The sequence below is a fragment of the Schistocerca nitens genome, chromosome 3 (genome assembly GCF_023898315.1).
Source record: "Schistocerca nitens isolate TAMUIC-IGC-003100 chromosome 3, iqSchNite1.1, whole genome shotgun sequence".
In the NCBI taxonomy this organism is placed as follows: Eukaryota; Metazoa; Arthropoda; class Insecta; order Orthoptera; family Acrididae; genus Schistocerca; species Schistocerca nitens.
The window spans coordinates 193393227-193418572 of NC_064616.1; the positions used below are offsets into that span (position 1 = coordinate 193393227).

The 25346-nt window shown below is 45.3% G+C and overlaps 1 protein-coding gene across 1 annotated transcript in view; it reads right to left on the reverse strand.

The window, feature by feature from the left end:
* Nucleotides 1-25346, reverse strand: part of LOC126249547 (uncharacterized) — a 385639-nt gene that overhangs the window by 262466 nt on the left and 97827 nt on the right. The window lies entirely within an intron of this gene.

The following is a 25346-nucleotide window of genomic DNA, read 5'->3' on the forward strand; positions in this document are numbered from 1 at the left end:
ATCATATCTCAAAAACAATTGGGAAGAAAACGAGATTTTCTCAACAAAAAAATTCTATTAAATTCGAACCACTGTTTCTTTTTATAAGAGCACTCGAAATTGCACAAGTAATAGAAATGTACGGCTAACGTGAAATGCAGCTAGTGATTTTCTGCTTACACCGATTCTAAGGGAGAAAAACATATCCTTTATGATTCTATACCTGTCCCGATTTCTCTACGTTGGCTGTGATTCCGTCACGATGTTTGTGCTGGGCGTTCACAAGCTATTTTTCAGGTGAAACCTAACATCTAACCACACACACACACACATATATATATATATTGCGCTACAGTCTGGAACATCGCGACCGCTATGGTCGCAGGTTCGAATCCTACCTCGGGCATGGATGTGTGTGATGTCCTTAGGTTAGTTAGGTTTAAGTAGTTCTAAGTTCTATGGGACTGATGACGTCACCTGTTAAGTACCATAGTGCTCAGTGCCATGTGATCCAACTACTCTGACCACCTGTTTAATAGCATGTTGGCCCATCTTTGGAATGCAGTACACAACGTTTCTTCTTGGCACAGATTTGACGAGTCCCTGTTAGATTTCCGCAGGTATGTAATTTGTCTATGTACAGGTGACGCAATACCCATAAATTTCGGGTCGGTGGTTTGTCTACGCGTAGCGGCGCTTCATCTGGTACATATCAGGCAATTTTAGTGGCCGGGCAATCTATATCAACATGAGATCAATACCGTGATCCTCAAAACGTGTAAGCAAGATTCCGGCCTTGTGATGGAGGCAATTACCCCTCTGGAAGGTGCCATTGCCGTTGAAAAAGACATCCAGCAGGCATCGCTATAGGTGGTCAGGAACAATGTTCACGTAGTCCACAGCTGTTGTAGCGCCTTAGCCATGGAAGCCAATGTGAATGTTCCCCATATCATACCAATGCCCACTGACCTGCATCCATGGTGCGGTGCACGTTTTGAGCAGCCTTTCGCCTGTTCAAAATGGCTCTGAGCACTATGGGACTTAACATCTGAGGTCATCAGTCCCCTAGAACTTAGAACTGCTTAAACCTAACTAACCTAAGGACATCACACACAGACATGCCCGAGGCAGGATTCGAACCTGCGACCGTAGCAGTCGTGCAATTCCGGACTGAAGCGCCTAGAACCGCTCTGCCATTGCGGCCGGCTCTAACGCCTGTATGACGACTTATTCCGACACGTCCAACGATCTAGAGTAATAAGAAACGTGATTCACCCGACGAGGTGAAATGTTTCTAATGATATGCGGCCCAGTCTCAATGACCCCGTATCGACTACAATCATAACTGAAGATGTCGTCGGGTCAACATTGGAAAATGTGGAAGTCATCTGTTGCGAAGCACAATTTTCAACATTGTAAGCCAACCCGCGTAAAAACTCTTGTTTCTGCACCAGCATTGTACTCCTCAGATCTGCCACAGATCTCTACAGACCGTGCACGCCTCTCTCTGATGAGGCGTGGACGTCCAACAATATTGACGCCTACTCGTGGTTTCACTGTCGTTCAGGTACTTTCCATAGAGGCTCACGGCAGCTGCAAGCGAACAGCCGACCAGATGAGGCGAAAAATGGGAAGAAGAGAGGAAAAAGCAAAACGGGGTGGGAGCCGATGGAGGGAGAGGACACATATAAAGGGGGGCAGGGTGGACGCGAGAAGGAGTGGGGAAGGCAGAAGAGGGGAAACCAAAAGGACTGGGGGGGGGGGGGAATGGAGGCAAAGAGAGGGTAGGCGGGGAAAAAGCGATGGAAAGGGGGGGGGGGCGAGAGGGAGCCCGGGAAAAGGACAGAGGCAGAGAGGGGGAGGTGAGGATCAGAGTTGATAGGAGGGATAAATGGAGGAAGAGAGGGCATCATTCAGGAGGGGGAGTTGTTCCCCATTCGTCTCTGTTCTGCTTATACACTTTCCTTACCGCGCCGCGTACCCACTACGTCATCAGACAGTTAGCAGTCAGCAATATGGTTTGGCTCATCAGTGTAAGATCTCCATTCAACGAGCATTTGTACAGAACCTGTTACACACGATGAACATAAACACGCTGAACAAAACAGTAGTCTGCCCCTTTTTTGTTTCTCCTTTATTGATTTTCAATTCCCCCCCGAAGGGGGCGGGCTGGCAGCAGCTTAGTATAAACACGGACGAAACCAGTTCATACAAGGAGAGAATACAAGCTTTCGAAATGTGATGCTATCGAATAGTGATGAAGATTTGATGAGTAGCTCGAATAGCAAATGAGGAGGTACTGAATCAAATTCGGGAAAAGAGAAATGAATGCTTGAATGTGACTAAAAGAAGGAATCGGTTGGCAGGGCACATCCTGAGACATCAAGGAATAATCAGTTTAGTAACGGAGCGAAGTGTGTGGATGTAAATATTGTAGAGGAAGACACAAGAACTCATAAAAGAAATTCTGACAGACCCAAAAGAAAGGGTGAGATTCAGAGGAGCACTGTCAGAAGAATTTGAGATCAAGACTGGTGTTAAACAGGGAGATGGATTGTCACCATTGTTGTTCAATATAGCACTGGACGAAGCGATCAGGCAGTGGAGAGCAATAAACGAGGAAATGGGAATACCAAAGACCCATGTGGGGGACAAAAAGGACAACAGGGCTCAAATAGACTGCCTAGCCTTTGCAGATGACATAGCAATAGTAAGTGAGACGGCAGAAGACGCAAAGACACAACTCGACAACTTAAGTAAGGTAGCCAGAAAGGTGGGACTGAGGATTGACTATAACAAGACAAAGACATTAAACACCACTGCAGACTGGGAAACACCGGAAGGCACTGTGCAAATGGTGGACGACTTTAAATATCTGGGAGAATTTATAACAGGAAGCAACAGGAACAAGGAGGGAATAACAGAGAGGATAAAGAAGATGAGGTCAGCCTTCTGCATGTCAAGAGAGAAATACAATAAAAAGAATATATCCACAGAGGCAAAGATAAGCCACTACAAGGCAACAGTGAGGAATGCAGTATTATATGCTGCTGAGACGATAACACTAGGAAGAAATGGATCAGAACAACTAGAGAAAGAAGAGAGAAAAATACTGAGAAAAATACTAGGTCCCAAAAGAGGTGGAGAGAGGTGGATGCGAAGAAAAAATGGCTCTGAGCACTATGGGACTTAACATCTGAGGTCAACAGTCCCCTAGATCTTAGAATTACTTAAACGTAACTAACCTAAGGACATCACACACATCCATACTCGGGGCAGGCTTCGAACCTGTGACCGCAGCGGTCGCGCGGTTCCCGACTGTAGCGCCTAGAACCGCTCGGCTACTCCGGCCGGCGGATGCGAAGACCTAGGGAAAAATTGAACCGGAACATGAGAACAATATCCGGGGAAATCAGACTCAAAAGGGCAAGGTTTGCTGGGCATGTAGTTACGATGAGTATGGACAGAATGACGAAGAGAGTGTGGGAAACAACAGGGAGGACAAGGGGAAAGACAGGAACCAAGTGGATTGTTGAACTTCGAAAGGACTGGTTGGAATTCGGGATCAAGGTCGAAGGAAAGGAAAATTGGAGGAACAAATATACACCGACAAATATGCCGGATATCAATGACAGAGAAGAATACAGGAAAAGATTAGAATGTCACCAGAGGAGCCGCCAGGAGAAACGGAAACTGAAGATCTCGGAAGAAGAGCTGGAGAGAAGAAGAGAAAGAATGAAGAGGTTCTGGGAGAAGAAGAGGAAAATGCAGTCCACGAAGGGGCTACCCGTGGTCCTACAGAGGCTGTAACGCAAGAAGAAGACCAAGGTTTGACTACAGAAGCAGGTTCAAATTGATGTTGGTTTGAGTAGTTAGGTAGAGGTGAGGAGGCCTGCACAAGATAGAGTAAGGTGAAGAGCTGCATCAAAGCAGTCTTCGTACTGACTACCATAACAGCGACATCAACAACAACCTCACTTAAAACTGTAAGCACACGATACTACACCACACAATATTATTGCAGTTGGCCTCCCGTGGCCGTTGTCGGAAACACGCGGTGGCTTGACAGTAAACAAGCCCAGGAAAACGCACGGCACTCCGAATGATTTCAAGACGACTGTGCATATATTGTCAAGTGTTCCAGCGTGTCCTCGTTAAATATCTCAATAAAAACGCACGATAAGCCGATCGAAGCGCCCTCACTCGCAGGTGCAATTATATTGTGGTCGACTAATACGTGCCACATGTAAATCATCGGAGTGACTTACTCATGCTATCGTTGAATGTGATCAAACAAATCCACCACTTCCATTTCACTTTTGGGTACTAAGAGGTGAAGACCACGACGCTAGGATCAAGGATTTACTTGAAACTTTGTACACCTTCAGTAGGCCATTAAAACAACATATGTGCAAGTAATAAGATGCACTGCTCTTAGAATTCCGTGAAAATCGCAAGAGAAGTTTTACGCATCTATTATGTGGTTCAAATGGCTCTGAGCACTATGGGACTCAACTGCTGTGGTCATTAGTCCCCTAGAACTTAGAACTACTTAAACCTAACTAACCTAAGGACATCACACACATCCATGCCCGAGGCAGGATTCGAACCTGCGACCGTAGCGGTCGCCCGGCTCCAGACTGTAGCGCCTAGAACCGCACGGCCTCTCCGGCCGGCCCCGGAATTTCCATAGTTTACCTGCACATTACGTTCTTTTAATGGCCTACTATAGGAACACAAAGGATGAAGTAAATCTCTGACCTCTCCTTGTAAGTTACGAACTTACCACAGATTCAGGTACTAGCTGACCTTCATTACCAAAGAAATCTAGCAGTTATATACAGGAAATGAACTGATCTATCCTACATACAATTTGTTGTGCATCACTATTAGACGGATGAGTAGGTCCTACTGCCAACTGCTTTCCTCATTTCCCTGGTTTAGAAAAAGCTTTTACCGCTCGTCCGTCTTTTTCTCTTTACCTGTAGTGGAAACCGAAGTGGCTGGGTGTGAATAGTGATGTTTGTTTTTGTGAACCACAGAGGTGTGACGGGATCGGTGCTAGTGAAAGGGCTAGAGCGGCTCCTCTGACCACTCACTGTTCGCGTTCGGAAGAAAGCCGTGATGTAAGCGACTTACTAACCCCGATACAAGCGCCCTGCCACCGACGCGGACACAAGTAATGGATACCACCGCACTCGTAAACAGGCTAGGCTGCGCTACTAAACGAGACTTACCCTAGTATCTCTCCACCCGCTCGTATTTCATCCAATACGACCATTTCGCTTTAGCATATGTTATTAAAGGACATATCAACATCGCTGCTGAACAGATTTTGAAAATGAAACATCCTAACAAATTAAATCTGTAACAGAACGGGGGTTCGAACCTTCAGCATTGTCTTTTCCAGTGTGGCCGAGCGGTTCTAGGCGCTTCAGTCTGGAACCGCGCGACCGCTACGGTCGCAGGTTCGAATTCTGCCTCGGGCATGGGTGTGTGTGATGTCCTTAGGTTAGTTAGGTTTAAGTAGTTCTAAGGTCTAGGGGACTGATGACCTCAGATGTTGAGTCCCATAGTGCTCAGAGCCATTTGAACCATTTGTCTTTTCCTCGCAACTCTCTTCCAGTCTTAGCTTCTGAGTATGCCTGAGGGCCAACTCACGGTTTCAGTCTGGTCTGGTGACTCAGTTTGAAAGGATGTTGCCAGTGAACGGCAAGTATCCAAGTTATACTACCGGCACGACAAAAAGAAAAACACACACACATACAACGTGTCAGGAAGCTTCATTACAGCTACCGAGCGAGGTGGCGCAGTGGTTGGCACACTGGATTCGCTTTCGGGAGGACGACTGTTCGAACTCGCGTCCGGCCATCCAGATTTAGGTTTTCCGTGATATCCCTAGATCGCTCCACGAAAATGCCGAGATGGTTCCTCTGAAAGGGCACGGCCCATTTCCTTCCGCATCCTCGACACAATCCGAGCTTGTGCTCCGTTTCTAATGACCTCGATGTTGACAAGACGTAAATTCAAATCTTCTTTCCTTCCTTCATTACAGTTTACATACTTTTTACAGTGTGGAATATTCATTCCAGAAGTTGCAATATTTTCTACATCTACAGCTATATCTACACTCGGTAAGTCACACTGCGGTATTTGCTGGAGGGTACTTCTGGTACCAATATCTTTTCCTCGCCTTCCCTATTCCATTTGAAAATAACATCTAGGAAGAATTTCTGTCGGAAAATTTCAGTGTAAGTTCTTGCTCTTCTTCCCTTATCTTTTATCCCATCTAGTACGGGGTCTGCTTTTTCAGGACTTGGCAAATTTCATTTTATTATTCAGTTTTGCACCCCAATGCCCTTCCTGAGTACAAGGTCGCCAAGGTAACCAGAGATAGGGAAGTAGTGTTCGCCATCAGTCTGTAAATCGTGTAAACTTTGTGCTGTGTGGTATAATATTTAATATACTCAAAAAAGGTTTAAATGGCTCTGAGAACTATGGGACTGAACATCTGAGGTCATCAGTCCCCTAGAACTTAGAACTACTTAAACCTAACTAATCTAAGGACATTACACACATCCATGCCCGAGGCAGGATTCGAACATGCGACCGTAGCGGTCGCGCGGTTCCAGACTGAAGCGCCGAGAACCGCTTGGCCTCAACGGCCGGCTTTAATATACTAATATCTGTTACAATGACAACGACAGTGTGTATTAGAAGGCAGAGTTTACATACCAGAAGGGGCATGAAAAAGCGGAATCAACAAAAAATGACACACTGGAAAAAAATATCAGCTGTACTGCGAATGTCACCACATAACATCAGTATGTGACACTAACACAAAAATAATGAACGCACTGACGATGATGAAACTTCACCGAAGCCTGTTTGAGTGTCAAACAAGAATAATATTATGTTTGCTCAAGTAAGAACCGTATTTCTATAATTATAGGATAAGAAGAAAACGTGGACAAAAAGTAAGATTCAACTACAAGATGAATCTTTAAACTGCTTGTGCCTAGTACAATCTGTGACTGTTTCTTGGTAACAGCCCAGAATTTATCTAAACGAGCGCGGAAAACAGCCTGTGCGCTGCGCACTACGCTATACGAGCAAGTCGAATGAGCTCTAAATTCTATTATTTCCTCGTTGTGGTCGTTTCCCGAGACCTATCTTGGAGGAAGTAATTCGTTGCCCGACTCTTTACGGTACGTACGTTGCCGGAATTTAGACAGTAAACCTCTCCGCGATGCACAAGCTCTTGCTTATAGCGCCTGCCGCTGGAGTTTGTTGATCATCTCTATTACACTCTCGAGCCACACTGCTTTGTATCTTCTCTGTTTTAATAATGCAACCTGGTACCAGCGTCCTTGACTGATGAGCAGTCCCAAGAAGCCCGCCCGGTTAGCCGTTCGGTCTAACGCACTGCTTTCGGGGCGGTAAGGCGTGCCGGTCCCCGGCACGAATCGGCCCGGTGGATTAGTGTCGAGGTCCGGTGTGCCGGCCAGCCTGTGCATGGTTTTTAAGGCAGTTTTCCGTCTCCTTCGGTGAATGCGGGCTGGATCCTCTTATTCCGCCTCATTTACACTATGCCGGCGATTGCTGCGCAAACACTGTCTCCACGTACGCGTACACCATAATTACTCTGCCGCGCAAACATTGGGGTTGCACTGGGGGTCCACTGGGGGCCGAACCGCACAATAACCCTGGGTTCGGTGTGGGGCGGCGCTCGGGTGAGTGGACTGCTGTAGCCTGTTGTGGGGTTGTGTACCAGTGCGGGCTGCGGCGGGGACGAAGTCTCTCCGTCGTTTCTAGGTCCCCAGTTCCATACAATACAATACTCAAGAATCGGTCGAACAAGTATTTTGTAACCTACTTCTTTCATGGATTAATTACATACCCTTAAGATATATCCAATAGCGTCTGCTTTTCGTACAACTTATTTCGTGTGGTCATTCCACTTTAGGCAGTTCCTGATGGAAAGTTCTAGGTATTATGTGGAACTTACTGTTTCTAGTGACTTCTTGTCAGTATTTAATAGAAAAATTGAGAGTTAAAACGCTTTTAACAGCCATTCAAGTGCCCGCGAGAACTTCCTTTCAGCATACCACTCATTGAGGCACTCGTACGCTTTAGTTTCACTATATCGATCAAGGCTTCAAAAAACCAGTGTCTTTTGTCCCGCTTAGGTTCTCTGTACTTTCTCTACAAAACATTATGACCACCTGCTTAATTGCTTTTTTGTCCGTCTTTGGAACGAAATACATAACTGATTCTGCGTATCACGGATCCGACAGTTTGTTGATAGGTTTGTGGAAGTATGTGGTATTACATGTGTTCACACAGGTCATGTAATTCGCGTAAATAATGGGTCGCTGATTCGCGTACGAGGTGATGGCGCCCGATAGCGACCCAGATGGGTTCCATACTAGTTGCATCAGGCGAAATTGGTCGCCGAGATTTCAACGTGAGTTCACTATAATGCTCCTCATAGCACTTTAGCTCGGTTCTGGTTTCGAGACACGGACAATTATACTACTGTAAGAGGACATCTCCGTCGGGGAAGAAATCAAGCACGAAGGGACGCAGGTGGTCACAGCTGTCAGCGTGTCTTCGATTACTACCACAGGTCCCACGCAAGCGCAGGAGAATGTCTCCCATAGCATAAGACTGCTCCAACAGCCTGCTTCCGTGGCGCCCTACACATTTCGCGTCGCCGGTCACTTCGATGACGGCGTTTGTGGAAACGACCATCAACCTAGCGCAGCAAAAATGTGATTCACCCAAAGAGCCGATACGTTTCCATTGATCGACGGTCGAATCCCGGTGGTCTCTTGCCCACTGCAAACGTAATTGACAATGTCGTTGGGTCAACGTGTGGACACGAAGAGGTGGTCTGCTGTGGAGCTCCATGTTCAACAATGTACGATGAAGAGTGGGCTCCGAAGCACTTGTTCGTGCTCCTTTGTCATAGATATCACAAATCAGCATCTGTCCTACTTTGCAGAGCAGAGAAGTCTCTGAAGCCCACGTTCTGTAAAGAGTCGTGGACGTCCAAACATTTAGCGCCTAGTGGTAGTTTCGCTGTCCTACCTCTTTCCGTAGATTCTAACGACAGTAGCACGTGTACATTCGAGCAGCTTCGCTGTTTTTAGCCGAGCGGTCTAAGGCGCTGCCGTCATGGACTGTACGGCTGATCCCAGCGAAGGTTCGAGTCCTCCCTAGGGCATGGGTGTGTGTGTTTGTCCTTAGGATAATTTACGTTAATTAGTGTGTAAGCTTAGGGACTGAGGACCTTAGCAGTTAAGTCCCATTGGACTCCACACACATATAAAAAAAAGCTTCGCTGTTTCCGAGATTACTTGCGCACATGCTCTGCGCAATAATAATCTGCCCTTTGTCGAACTCGCTTATGTCAATGGATTTCCCCTTTTGCAACCCATATCTTCGTTAGGGAGATCCCCCGCCCGTCGCTTACATATTTTTGCTACCGCGTCACGTGCTCACAACGCTACCAGGCGGCATCCAATGTCGCGGTAATCAGTGGTCATAATGTTTCGGCTTAGTGTAAATAAATTACAGCGAATTTTGCAATTGTTCCTTTACGCAAGGCACGATCAAATGCTCCCTACATTATTGCCGCATAAATACGTAAAGCTGTTCTCAAACGGAGGACTGGTTTGAAGATCAGACTGCTTTACTGGCTTTGAAGTGACTTATCCAGACAGTCATAGGGAGGCATACAGTTTAACGTGACTTCGAACTACGGATCATTTTTCAGATAAACGAATCATTTCTACAGGTAAATTGTCAGAAACAAATCCTAGGGCAGACAGCTGATCGAACCCCGACCAACAAATTCGTAATCTGACACTTACCCGTTCAGCCAACGATCCACAGTCTTACCACATAATAGCAACATAAATAGGGAGAAAATTGAATTCCTCTTTCATGTTTAAATGCTAACAGGTGAGTTCTATACATCTGCTAAACCAAACTGTGAGAACATTTTACAGAGCACAGTTCGGGCGAGCAACTATAACTTCATCTACATCTACATCTACATGGATACTCTGCAAATCACATTTAAATGCCTGGCAGAGGGTTCATCGAACCACCTTCACAATTCTCTATTATTCCAATCTCGTATAGCGCTCGGATAGAATGAACACCTATATCTTTCCCTACGAGCTCTGATTTCCCTTATTTTATCGTGGTGATCGTTCCGCCCTATGTAGGTCGGTGTCAACTAAATATTTTCGCATTCGTAGGAGAAAGTTGGTGATTGGAATTTCGTGAGAAGATTCCGTCGCATCGAAAAACGCCTTTCTTTTAACGATTTCCATCCCAAATCCTGTATCATTTCTGTGAGACTCTCTCCCATATTTCGCAATAATACAAAACGTACTGCCTTTCTTTGAACTTTTTCAATGTACTCCGTCAGTCCTACCTAGTAAGGAACCCACACCGCGCAGCAGTATTCCAAAAGAGGGCGGACAAGCGTAGTGTAGGCAGTCTCCTTAGTACGTCTGTTACATTATCTAAGTCTCCTGCCAATAAAACACAGTCTTTGGTTAGCCTTCCCCACGAAATTTTTATGTGTTCCTTCCAATTTAAGTTGTTCGTAATTGTAATACCTAGGTATTTAGTTGAATTTACGGCTTTTAGATTAGACTGATTTATCGTGTAACCGAAGTTTAACGAGTTCCTTTTAGCACTTATGTGGCTGACCTCACACTTTTCGTTATTCAGGGCCAACTGCCAATTTTCGCACCATTCAGATATTTTTTCTAAATCATTTCGGAGTCATCTTCTGATGACTTTATTAGTCGCTAAACGACAGCGTCATCTGCAAACAACCGAAGACGTCTGCCAAGATTGTCGCCCAAATCGTTTATATAGATAAGGAACAGCAAAGGGCCTATAACACTACCTTGGGGAACGCCAGAAATCACTTCTGTTTTACTCGATGACTTTCCGTCAGTTACTACGAACTATGACCTATCTGACAGGAAAATCACAAATCCAGTCACATAACTGAGACGATATTCCATAAACACGCAATGTCACTACGAGCCGCTTGTGTGGCACAGTGCCAAAAGCCTTCCGGAAATCCAGAAATACGGACTCGATCTGAAATTCCTTGTCAGTAGCACTCAACACTTCATGTGAATAAAGAGCTAGTTGTGTTTCACAGGAACGATGTTTTCTAAACCCACGTTGACTGTGTGTCAATAGACAGTTTTCTTCGAGGTAATTCACCATGTTCGAACATAATATATGTTCTTGAATCCTGCTACATATCGACGTTAACGATATGGGCCTGTAATTTAGTGGATTAACTTACCTTAACTGACGTTCGGTCATTTGTTTGTAATTCTTATTATACAGGAGCGCGAAATCAAGAGAAACAGAGAGAAGAAAGCTGGCCTTCCTCAGTGTGATGAAAGGCGTGTTGTTAGGAAACATTTTTTAATAGCCTAGACGAAGAGTTTCTACGTGTGAGTTTTTCGAGGGGAAGTGTTTTTCTGCCCAATTCAGGAACTTGTATCGGCGTTGCCGCACCCTAGAGTAGAAGGCGATTTCACTAGGACACGGATTTCTAGTAGCAGTTACTCGAAGTGAAGGGTGTGGCGTTCCTGTCAGCATTTGAATGAACGGCAAAAATAGTTTTGCTGGACAGGAACGACGAGTTTTGACAACTCTAATACGGTGTCTCCTGCTAATAACCGCAACAGTTGCTTCATCTTTTTGATTCCCCCATCTGGTTTCACGAAATTATTGGCATTTGCGTTACTTTTACAGCTTCATCTACAAGTTTTGTTTCTCCTATTTACTACTCGTGGCACCGTTATAAGCTTGGATGGTCAGATTGGTGGAGTATCGGTCTTAAAAATGTCCACTCCGTGAACGGTGATTTCTGATACCGAGCGAAGTGGAGCACCTTCCACGACAATGGCGAGCAGAGTGCAAATTCCCGCTCGGCGACCGGGATTTACGCTTTCCACCGTTTCCTTATATACGATATTTCAGTTCTTTGTTATCCCCAATTACGATGCAATGTTTCTTTGGAACAGGCACTGCGGCGACTATAGCCTTTATGAAATACATGTATTGCGAATACAGACAGTCATCAGCTGTAGAATGGAATGACGACAATGAAAATTGGTGTCGGACCAGTCTCCTTACCATTTGGCTATCCGTGCACGACTCGCGGGCAGACCAAAGCTTCCGTATGTCGTCAACCATGTGTCTACAACCTGTACTCGTACATCCATTATGTTCATTCCCGTACTAGTGAGACATTTTACTTGAAACTCGCTTTCCCGGTGTCGGCGAATAAATGCGTTACTACAGTGCCTCTGTTATTCCGAATCACGATGCAATGTTCCTCTGGACATGCAAGCACTGCATAGGCTCTGTAATATCGTACTTATACGCCGAAACCGGGCAAGCGACTTTCGAGTAAAATGTCTCTCTGTACGAGAATATACACAGTGTATGTACGAGTACAGGTTTTCAACAAATAGCTGACGACATAGGGAAGTTTGAGTCTGACTGTAAGTCCTGATCGGAAAGTCTAATGGTAAGGCGACCGCTCGCGATAAGTGGGAAATCCAGGTTCGAGTTTCAGTCCGGCACTAATTTTTACTGTCGTCATTCCATTACACAGCTGACAATTGTTCACATTCGCAATTCGGAATACATTTAATGTATTTCATCTTTCCTTAAATAACTTAAAACAGTACCGTGACGTCTCGTCTGACAAGGGAACCTACCCATCGCACCCCCCTCAGATTTAGTTATAAGTTGGCAAAGTAGATAGGCCTTGAAAAACTGAACACAGATCAATCGAGAAAACAGGAAGAAGTTATGTGGAACTATGAAAAAAAAAATAAGCAAAATATACAAACTGAGTAGTCCATGCGTAGCATATGCAACATCAAGGACAAAACAAGCACAAGAGCGCCGTGGTCCCGTGGATAGCGTGAGCGGCTGCGGAGCAAGAGGTCCGTGGTTCAAGTCTTCCCTCAGAGGAAAATTTTAATTTTTTATTTTCAGACAATTATTATCTGTCCGTCCGTGCGCTATATTTGCTGGATTCATCTCACGTATTTAATGCACTCTCGCCCAAAGTAGCGAACAGTCAACTGTCAGCCATGGAGCCTCGTTAGGAGGAATACTCTCTCTTCCGTGCGTTGTAGTCGACTGACGTGTGTTTCGAAGTTTGTTTAGGTGTAGTGTCCCCATACTACAGCGCAGTTACCTCGCATCGGACGAACAGATAATAATTGTCTGAAAATATAAAATTAAAATTTTCCCTCGAGGGAGACTTGAACCAAAGACCTCTCATTTGGCAGCTGCTCACGCTAACCACGGGACCACGGCACTCGTGAGATCACCTTCTCCCTGATGTTGCCTATGTTGTGCATGAACTACTCAGTTCGTGTATTTTGCTTACTTTTTTCATACTTCCACACAACTTCTTCCTGTTTTCTCGATTGATCTGTGTTCAGTTTTTCAAGGCCTATCAACTGTCCCAACTTATAACTACATCTGAGGGGGGTGCGATGGGGAGGTTCCCTTCCTTAACCTTGTCGAACCGAGTACTCCCCCATGTCTAATGACCGCGCCATTAAATGCGACGTTATTCGTAAACTCTAATCATCCTTCCTTCTGAGTCCTTACAACCGATCTAATGTTGCGCTGACACTCCTTTCGCCTTCCGTACGGCAGCAAGCCAACGTGGCAGTGGTTTAACTGCACTGATGGCCACTATAGCTCCGACACCATGAAGCGGCATTCAACAAACGCCTACCAGCACGTATCGAACTTAGACAGTGGGAAGATCGTGGGCTGTGGTTCCACGATGTTGCTGCTCGCACTAGTCATGATCCCATGCGAATATGGAACCGAGCCGGCCAGTGTGGTCGAGCGGTTCTAGGCGCTTGAGTCTGCAACCGCGCGCGACCACTACGGTCGCAGGTTCGAATCCTGCCACGGGCATGGATGTGTGTGATGTCCTTAGGTTAGTTAGGTTTAAGTACTTCTAAGTTCTAGGGGACTGTCAGTCCCATAGTGCTCAGAGCCATTTGAACCATTTTTATGGAACCGATGGGTGCAAGAGGGCTATGCTAAACGCCATGCAGGAACTCAAAGGCCTCACATGACTAGCACCTGAGAGGGCATGCATATCGTTTGCTTGGCTGTGCCGGATCGTTTCTGCCTGGTCACATGCCCCTGAGACAGGCAATGGGCTGCTTTGGAGTTATTTAAGCTCCCTGCAGACTTTCACGCAATGTTGCTACTAAGCTTTTTAAAGCAGTTCTGGCACAAATTTCACAGTAATCCTTTTCTTGTTCAATTATCCTGACAGAATACGTCACACGGTCTTGGATGGTATGTCTACGATCTTGCAGAATCAGACCTCTATTTTCCTTAACATTTTCTTTGGTTATTCCAGTTGACGATCGACCAGAGCGATCGCCATTATCAGTGGATTAACTGCTCATGGTTGGGGTTCACATTTTATAAAGGACATCGTATTTTGACTGTAGAAGTTATTTATTTCACAATTGAAATTTCGGCCTTTGCGCCAGCCGTACTGCAAAAGATTTTGCTTCAGCATATGTCAGATATTAAAATCCTCCAACATGTACTCATGTCATTGTCAAAAATAAGCCTTTTGACTGTGGAAGTGCAGAACATCAGACGAGTGCGAAGCTCTGTACATCGTGAATTGATGTAAATTACGTCAAATGTTACCAACGTTAACATCCTTCACATAAATCGCTACAAATTAATGTTCTAACACTGAAACTGTTCTCATTTTCTGTTGAGATTTTACATGTAATGAATACAGGGTGAGTCACAAAGAACTTTACACTTTTGGAATGATACAGAAATTTATTGAGATAACTTACTTTGTAGCAAACAACTTCAAGTTTCACTTAAAAGTGTCAAATGACATTTTGGGTCCATATGACTACCATTTGTGATATGGCGAACATCGTAATGGTAATCAATTTCTTCCCACACTCGTTGCAGCAAATCGGGTGTAACTTGTGAAATGGCAGCATAGACTCGATTTTTCCGGTCGGCTAAATTGTCTCTAATGGTTCAAATGGCTCTGAGCACTATGCGACTTAACTTCTGAGGTCATCAGTCGCCTAGAACTTAGAACTAATTAACCCTAACTAACCTAAGGACATCACACACATCCATGCCCGAGGCAGGATTCGAACCTGCGACGGTAGCGGTCGCTCGGTTCCAGACTGTAGCGCCTAGAACCGCACGGCCACTCCGGCCGGCTGTCTCTAATGAAATCCCAGAGAAAGAAATTCAGTGGTGTCAAGTCTCAGGAGCGAGGTGGCCATGGGAGTTGCCCTTCAGGTCCAGTCCACCGACCTGGGAAGCGATTATCGACGAAACCTCAAACTTCCGTGAAGAAATGAGGTGGTGCACCGTCTTGCTGGTAGTAAACGACCAGTTGCTGAAGAGTTCGTTTCATGCAACCAAAACACACAGCGAGCACACTGCGCACCAGTGAAAGTACCCATTTTAACTGTGCACAAACGCTGGCGCTTCCAGCGGCGGAGTGGGGTACTGATGTACTACGTGAATCAATCTTGAGGTTGTTTGCTACAAAGTGACACATCTACCGACTCTGTAAGTTATCTCAATAAATTTCTATATCATTCCAAAATTGTAAAGTCCTTTTTGACTCACGCTGTATTACTCGGTCGACTTTTCCGCTACGTTGACGTAAGCTGCAATCCCACTGCCGTTAGGGGGCTCCGAACAGTAGCGTATAATATGTCGGTGTGTCATGTAACTATGTTGGTGCGTGAGAAACAGCGTGCTGTAATCGAGTTTCGGACAGCAGAAGTGTTCGCTCACACATGGAGCACCCTCTCCTTCAGCATGACAATTCCAGAACACACACGTGGGCTGCGACATCTGCAACAGTCCGATGCCTTGGATTCACTGTCATTGATTATCCTCCACAGAGTCCCGACTTGGCCGCATCCGATGTTCATCTGTTTCGAACACCTCCGAGGGATTATAAAGAAGGTAATGAAAGCAATAAAAATCGTGCGAACTGGAATGTAATAAGAATGTTTATATACTACCGCCATCTCCTATATGTGCATATCGCTATCCCATGACTTTTGTCACCTCAGTGCAGTAGATTGATTAGTTTTTAATCGATTCAAGTCATAATTACGAAGTGAGATTGAAAATTGGAATGCGTCATGGTTGCTAAATAAAAAAAATTAATAAAAGCGTTATTATCGGAAAATAAGCAAAAGAATATAAGACTCGTTTATTTCGTTTACCAGCAAAAGTCCGGAAAAAATAATTGATCATTTAAATTCCGAAAAAAAGACTGTAAAATGGAGTTACAGCTTTCTAGCTGCCTCGAAACTTTTGTTTACTGTTGAGTAAGGAAGAAAGGTAGGAGTTCAATAACTTGGAAGGCGAGGCCAGTGGCGAAATGGGAACTGGTAGTAGTTAGCAGCTGACCCTGGTGGCTGAGTGTGTGGGCGGGCTTCTCGCCGCCAGTGAAAGCAAGGGTCGGCGCACTGCCACTCTGCACTCGCCGTCACCAGACACTTCCTTTCTGCGGGAGAAATGCCTGCCACCTTTCCCCTTGCCAGCAAGCGCTATCTGGACAATGGTTGCTTCGTATCTTTCGATTTTACTTCGAAAGAGGAAAAAGGCGAAAGTGCACTCCCGTCTCACTGTCACACCATCTGTCCCTCAGTCGTAACTGGCTGGTACAAGTATTTTGCTTTGGCGCTACACAGAAATCGTCTGTCCTTCTTTATTGCGGTAGCGCGCGGAGTGGTCGCGCGGTTTGAGGCGCCATGTCCCGGACTGCGCGGCCCCTCCCGCCGCAGGTTCGAGTCCTCCCTCAGGCATGGGTGTGTGTGTGTGTTGTTCTTAGCATAAGTTAGTTTAAGTAGTGTGTAAGTCTAGGGACCAATGAGCGGTCTGGTCCCTTACGAATTCACACACACATTTTGCGGTAGCTTCTAATTTCGTCTGCTGCCTCGAGCAACTTATAAGTCAACAAGAATAGAATCTAGGACCTGCATTTCTTGACAGTTGTTATGGAACAATGACATACAGAGTTTTGGTAACTATGAGTGCATGGACTTCTAAAGTAGTGTAGTGTATATTTTGTTCTGGGTGGCTAGGAAATAATCGGATAAGAGGATGTGAATAGTTGAAATACGGTGCTATCGTACACTCCATACCTCTCGATGATCTCTGTGGGTAATGTAGACTTTGAAATCCCATCCTACGGGCAGATCTCTTGTCTGTGAAGTCCTCACTCCACGAGACGCTGTGGATAAATCTGAAATGTAGCCCGGATCACTTTCGCAATGTCAAGTGGAGAGGGATACCTTCCTATCCGCATTCTACCGATGAAAATATATTATAACGCTGTGATTCAAACAGGCTACCCCTGTGATAAGCGCCATTTGACTACCAAGATTTAGCAATGTGCCAAGGTCGATAGTTGAACACGTACGCATCCGGCAATTTAAATCTGTTCCTTATGTCTCTGAATATGATGAATAATACTCCCTTTGGAGGAGCCTTTAACAATCGCCTCAAAACGGCAACCTCTTCTACACCGCATATTGCAACTGACGCAAAAAGAAGGAAGCAAACTTGAGGTCGACGATGACGAGGTCATTTGACACAGTGTCAGGGTTCGGAATGGAGGCGGACATGAAAGGGAATCGGCTATGGTCTTCTCGAAGGAACCAACCCAGCATTCGATTTAATTGATATGGGGAAAACATGGAAAGCCTAAATCTAGGAAAGGGGGGGAGTTCGTTTCCTGCTTCTCCAGAATGCGAGTCAAATATTATAACCACTGGGACATCTAAACTTTTCTTTCTGTTTGGCCTCTAGATTTTGTACACTATTTGGGCATCTAAAACAGATGGTTACATAGTATACTCGAATACGCTGTGAAAATACATAAATGCGTATTTACAGATTTAGAAGCTCAAGTTTCCACAATGAATTTTTAACGATTAACATTAGAAGCAAAGTAGACAGTTTTGTGCTATCAATTCAGACTATTTCTTAAATTTAATGAGAAGCGATAAATAAAAATATTAAAAAATGTTTAAAAAATGTGTGAATTCCTAAGGGACCAAACTGCCGAGGTCATCGGCCCCTAGACTTACACACTACTTTAACTAACTTATGCTAAGAACGACACACACACTCACGCCCGAGGGAGGACTCGAACCTCCGGTGGGAGCGGCCGCGCAATCCGTTCATGGCGTCTCTAACCGTGCGGCCACTCCGCGCAGCCATAAAGATGAAAGTATGAATCGTATACAGAATATGGAATATTCACTACACTTTTAAAGAAATGAACGGTAACTATATAAGCCGAATGTCTTTAGTAAACAAAAGGGAAGAAACTGACTGAGTGAGCTGGTATCCCATAATCATCAATGTCTTTAAAAAATTCCTATCGTTCTTAGACAAATTTGTGACACGAAAACAAAATGTGCCTTAAATCAGCTTCTAACTCAAGTACACTAACATGGAGAAGAATAGTAAATGTAGATTCTGTGTAAATGTACAGGAACAGAGGCGCGGTTACAGTGGAGTCGAATGATGGTGGCCGGCCGCGGTTCTAGGCGCTTCAGTCCGGAACCGCGGGACTGCTATGGTCGCAGGTTCGAATCCTGCCTCGGGCATGGATGTGTGTGATGTCCTTAGGTTAGTTAGGTTTAAGTAGTTCTAAGTTCTAGGGGACTGATGACCTAAGATGTTAAGTCCCATAGTGCTCAGAGCCATTTTTGAATGATGGTGGAAATCGTTTATCGGTCCAAATGTACCGACCGTAAACAAGTGCCTTGTTGGAAGTTCAGGTTGTAATGTCATCTTTTGTTTGTTGGGACACATTCCACATCTTTTGCCAATGCTGTTTTCTCTGGTTGTTGACCTCATATAGTTAGTCTGTACGCGGCAGTTTCTAAAGATGTAAGTTTCTTCACTAAATCGTCAACTTCCTCATTATCCCGGAAGCCAATGTGGGAATGTACAGACAGCAGAGGGATTGTCTGCTCCCTTAGTTTACTATGAACATGTTTTAGAACGACATTCAATAGATAACGGTCGGTTATCTCTTCCATTTCCGATACTAAAAAATTTTAATGACAATCTGGGAGTCGAATACTGTTAATATCTTTAAGAAAGGAGTTGAAGATGCATATTTGAGTGCTTCCAAAATTGTCACTGTTTCCGCCGTAAAAATTGAATTGCTTGCACACAGTCCAGTAACATTAATGTGCCACCGTGTATGTTCGACGTGAACGTCCAATAACTACTCACAGACGGCAGGTGGCAGCACTATATATAAAGCGTGTCGGAGTGCACAACAGTGCAGTCGTTGTAATGTGGAAACGGAGCGATTTATCTGACATCCAAATGACATCTCCGAAACAGTTAAGTTTGTAAACTGTTCCTGTGCCACCGTGTTTAAACTATACCGTGCATGGCAAAATGGCGCTATCGAAAACCAAATGACAGCGATGAACGACGGCTGCGGAAATGTCTACGGGCAAAGAGACGTGCAACTGTTGAGCAACTGGCCGCCCAGATGAACTAATGAGCTACTAACAATGTCTCCTCAACGACCGTTCAGCGAACATAACCGCATATAGGTTTCCAAAGCAGGCGCCTGGTTCATTTACATCCACACACATAAAAAAAAAAGTTTTGCATCTCCACGGTTCCCAGAACTCCTGAAGATAGACGTTGACTGTGGATACTTTATCACAGACACAGTCCCTCTGACTGTTCAGAGATGTCACTAAACCTGCCCAAAGATGTAAACAACCATGCATGAACAGCGCTTAATAGACGGAGGGGTCCAACAGCCGATCAGTTCCAGTTATTCCACCAGGAAGGAGCTACACGGCTCGTGTTGTCAGTAGATCAACCATGCCTAGACAGTCAATACCGCGGTTAGATTGCGTCCGCATTGTTACTTTGTGCCAGGAAGGGTTCTCAACTAGGGAAGCGTCCAGGTGCCTCGGAGTGAACCAAAAGGAAGTTGTTTGGACATGGAGGAGATACAGAGAGACAGGAACTGTCGATGACATGCCTCACTCAGACCACCCAAGAGCTACTACCGCAGTGGATGACCGCTACCTACGGATTATGGCTCGGAGGAACACTGACAGCAACGCCACAATGTTGACTAATGCTTTTCGTGCAGCCAGAGGATGACGTGTTACGACTGAAACTGTGCGTAATTGGCTGCATGATGCGCAACTTCGCCGGCCGGGGTGGCCGAGTGGTTCTAGGCGCTACAGTCTGGAACCGCGCGACCGCCACGGTCGCAGGTTCGAATCATGCCTCGGGCATGGATGTGTGTGATGTCCTTAGGGTAGTGAGGTTTAAGTAGTTCTAAGTTCTAGGGGACTGATGACCTTAGAAGTTAAGTCCCATAGTGCTCAGAGCCATTTGAACTGTGGTGTCACCGCCAGACACCACACTTGCTAGGTGGTAGCCTTTAAATCGGCCGCGGTCCATTAGTATACGTCGGACCCGCGTGTCGCCACTGTCAGTGATTGCAGACCGAGCGCCACCACACGGCAGGTCTAGAAAGACTCACTAGCACTCGCCCCAGTTGTACAGCCGACGTTCATAGCAATGGTTCACTGAAAAATACGCTCTCATTTGCCGAGACGATAGTTAGCATAGCCTTCAGCTACGTCATTTGCTACGACCTAGCAAGGCGCCGTATTCAATTGATATTTATTATTGTGAAGCATGTATCATCAAGAGCGATGTTCTACAATTATGGATTAAAGTTAAGTATTTCATCATCTACGTACTTTATTTGCAATTCTCAAGACATTGTCCTGTTCCAGACCTCACGCCAGTCTGCGTGTAATTAAGCGCGTGCATTTCGGCCTCCTCTAGCAAAACGGTGTTGGGTCTTCTGCCAACACTTCATGAACCATTCGCAACTTCACTCCCGACATCCATGGCGAGGTCCATCTTTGCAACCACGACAGCATGCAGCGCGGTACAGATGGGCCTAACAACATGCCGAATGGACCGATCAGGATTGGCATCACGTTCTCTTCACCGATGAGTGTCGCATATGCCTTCAACGAGACAATCGTCGGAGACGTGTTTGGAGGCAACCTGGTCAGTCTGAACGCATTAGACACATTGTCCAGCGAGTGCAGCAAGGTGGAGGTTCCCTGCTGTTTTGGAGTGGCATTATATGGGGCCGTCGTATGCCGCTGGTGGTCATGCAATGCGCCGTAACGGCTGTGCGATACATGAATGCCATTCTCCGACGTATAGTGCAACCTTATCGACAGCATATTGGTGAGGCATTCGTCTTCATGGATGACACTTCACGCCCCTATCGTGCATATCTTGTGAATGACTTTCTTCAGGATAACGACATCACTCGACTAGAGTGGCCAGCATGTTCTCCAGACATGAACTCTATCGAACATGCCTGGGATAGATTGAAAAGGGCTGTTTATGGATGACGTGACCCACCAACCACTCTGAGGGACCTACGCCGAATCGCCGTTGAGGAGTGGGACAATCTGGACCAACAGTGCCTTCATAAACTTGTGAATAGTACGCTACGAGGAATACAGGCAGGCATCAATGCAAGAAACGTGCTATTGGGTATCAGAGGTACGGTGTGTACAGAAATCTGGATCACCACCTCTGAAGATCTCGCTATGTGGTGGTACAACATGCAATGTATGGTTTTCATGAGCAATAAAAAGGGCGGAAATAATGTTTATGTTGATCTCTATTCAAATTGCCGGCCGGAGTGGCCGAGCGGTTCTAGGCGCTACAGTCTGGAACCGCGCGACCGCTACGGTCGCAGGTTCGAATCCTGCCTCGGGTATGGATGTGTGCGATGTCCTTAGGATAGTTAGGTTTAAGTAGTTCTAAGTTCTAGGGGACTGATGACCTGAGAAGTTAAGTCCCATAGTGCTCAGAGCCATTTCCATTTCCATTCAAATTTCTCAGGGAATTGATGAAAATACTGCAAACGAACTTCTTCGAAGACAACGCATGGCTTCACGTAAGTCTGTGCATTCGAGAGAAGCTCACTAAAATTCATTGACTGTTCTTGCTCATCCACTCTACAGGTCAGACCTCGCACCTTCCGACTTCCATCTGTCTAGCCCAATGGAGGAGGCTCTCTGCCGGAAGCAGTAAGCGGATGATGATGAGGTTATTGATGGAGCAAGACGTTGGCTCCGACGTTGACCAGTAGAATGGTAACGCGCAGGCATACAGGCCTTCCCAGTTAGGTGACTTACGGCAGTCGCATTGCACATAGATTATGTTGAAAAATAGGGTTTTTCAGCCAAAAGAGTGGGGAAATAATGTGGTGTACTGGAATCGTGAATAAAACCAGCCTACTACCAGAAAAAAAGTGTTATACAGGGTGATTCAAAAAGAATACCACAATTTTAGGAATTTAAAACTCTGCAACGACAAAAGGCAAAGCTAAGCACTATCTGTCGGCGAATTAAGGGAGCTATAAAGTTTCATTTAGTTGTACATTTGTTCGCTTGAGGCGCTGTTGACTAGGCGTCAGCGTCAGTTGATGCTAAGATGGCGACCGCTCAACAGAAAGCTTTTTGTGTTATTGAGTACGGCAGAAGTGAATCGACGACAGTTGTTCAGCGTGCATTTCGAACGAAGTATGGTGTTAAACCTCCTGATAGGTGGTGTATTAATCGTTGGTATAAACAGTTTACAGAGAATGGGTGTTTGTGCAAAGGGAAAAGTTCTGGACGGCCGAGAACGAGTGATGAAAATGTAGCACGCATCCAGCAAGCATTTGTTCGCAGCCCAGGAAAATCGACTCGCAGAGCTAGCAGAGAGCTGCAAATTCCACAATCAACTGTATGGAGAGTCCTACGAAAAAGGTTAGTTATGAAACCTTATCGTCTGAAATTGGTTCAAGCACTGTCTGCAGCTGATAAGATTAAAAGAATCGATTTCTGTGATTTTATCCTTGCTCAAATGGAAACAGATGAATCTTTCGTTTCAAAGATCGTGTTTAGTGATGAAGCAACTTTCCACACTAACGGGAAAGTCAACCATCACAATGTCTGTATATGGGGCACTGAAAATCCGCGGGAAATAACTCAGTATGAACGTGACTCGCCTAAGGTGAACGTTTTCTGTGCCATTTCGGCCAATAAAGTTTTTGGTCCCTTTTTCTTCGAAGGTGCTACTGTAACGGGACTACAGTATCTGGAGATGTTAGAGAATTGGCTGTTCCCTCAGCTCGAACAAGAAGCACAACAATTCATATTTCAGCAGGATGGAGCGCCACCACATTGGCACTTATCTGTCCGTAACTACCTGAACGTCAACTACCCGAGGCGATGGATCGGCCGCCAGGCAGCCCGTGACAGAGCACTTCATCACTGGCCTCCAAGAAGCCCTGATCTTACCCCCTGCGATTTTTTCTTATGAGGGTCTGTTATGGATATGGTGTTTCGGCCACCTCTCCCAGCCACCATTGATGATTTGAAACGAGAAATAACAGCAGCTATCCAAACTGTTACGCCTGATATGCTACAGAGAGTGTGGAACGAGTTGGAGTATCGGGTTGATATTGCTCGTGTGTCTGGAGGGGGCCATATTGAACATCTCTGAACTTGTTTTTGAGTGAAAAAAAACCTTTTAAATACTCTTTGTAATGATGTATAACAGAAGGTTATATTATGTTTCTTTCATTAAATACACATTTTTAAAGTTGTGGTATTCTTTTTGAATCACCCTGTATTACTTACTGAGAGCCCCTCGTACATAGCATCAATCTCAGCTCGCACACTACTTAACGTTCAAATAATTGCCGTGTACAAACAAAGAAAAAGTTAGGTCTGACGTCCCGCCGTTGACAAGATCATTGTAGAGGAGCATAATCTCGGTTTGGAGAAAGTGTGGGAAGGAAGATAGGAATCCTCCCGGCATTTGCTTTAAGAAAATTAGGAAAATCACGAAAAATGTAATTGTTTACGACTGGACGGAAGTTTTAAATTTTGTCCTCCCACGTAGAGTTTAGTGCTATCAGTTTGACACCTTGCTCTGTGCGCCTACAAGAGATTCAGGCTTGACACCCCTAAAAAAGAAAGCAATAAACAGCGTGCATCATAATAGCGAAAACTTACATGGGTGAAAATATACTAAACTAGAAATAAAAAGGTCCTAGTAAATATCGATCTGGAAACGTGCGGTTCGAGACGTCATTGTGAACGTGTGGCATCATGCCGTCTCTGAGATCAGTATAGACAGTTTCCTAGTTACTAAAACTGAATCTGAAATGTAAGCTTTCCGAATACGTGCATTTATTGACAGACCACTTAGAAGATGCAACAGGCCTACCAAAAGAGACTGCCTACACTACGCTTGTCCATCCTCTTCTGGAGTACTGCTGCGCGGTGTGGGGTCCGCATCAGATAGGACTGACGGAGGACAATGAACGGCAGCTCGTTTTGTGTTATCGTGAAATTGCGGAGAGGGTGTCACGGATATTATACTTGAGTTGGGGTGGCAATCACTAAAACAAAGGCATTTTTCGTTGCGGCAGGATCTTTTCACGAAGTTTCAATCACCATCTTTCTACTCTGAATGAGAAAATATTTTGTTGGCGCCCACCAACACAGGAAGAAATGATCATTGTACTGAAATATAAGAGAAATCAGAGCTCGCAGGGAAAGATTTAAGTGCTCGTTCCACTCGCGTGCTGTTCGGCAGTGGAACGGTAGAGAAATAGCTTCAAGATGGTTCGAGGAGTCCTCTGGCGGACACTTAATTGTGACTTGCAGAGTAGTCACGTAGGTGCAGATCTAAGCATGGGTTGCCAACAGACAGGCACGTCATAGAGTAAAGCCGCCCCTTTAGCTGAGTGGTCAGCGCGTCTGACTGCCATGCAGCAGGCCCGGATTCGATTCCCGGCTGGGTCTGAGATTTTCTCCGCTCGGGGGCTGGGTGTTGTGTTGTCCTCATCATCATAGACACACAAGTCGCCCAGTAAGGCGTCAACTGAAACAACTTGTAACTCTGTGGCCGAATTTCCTCAGATGAAGACTCATGGCAATCAATCTTATACGATTATTTCATTTCACCATTGAATAACTCTGCGATAGAGTTGAAGGAGCATGGAATGACGTACTTGTATCTCTCATTCAAGCTCAGTTCGATTGGATGCCCATCGGGGTTCGAGCCATTGTTGCTGTCAGAAGTGGCATCACTGTGTATTAATTTTCGCACCCTTTACACCCCAAATCACCTACAAATTTAATGACATTTTC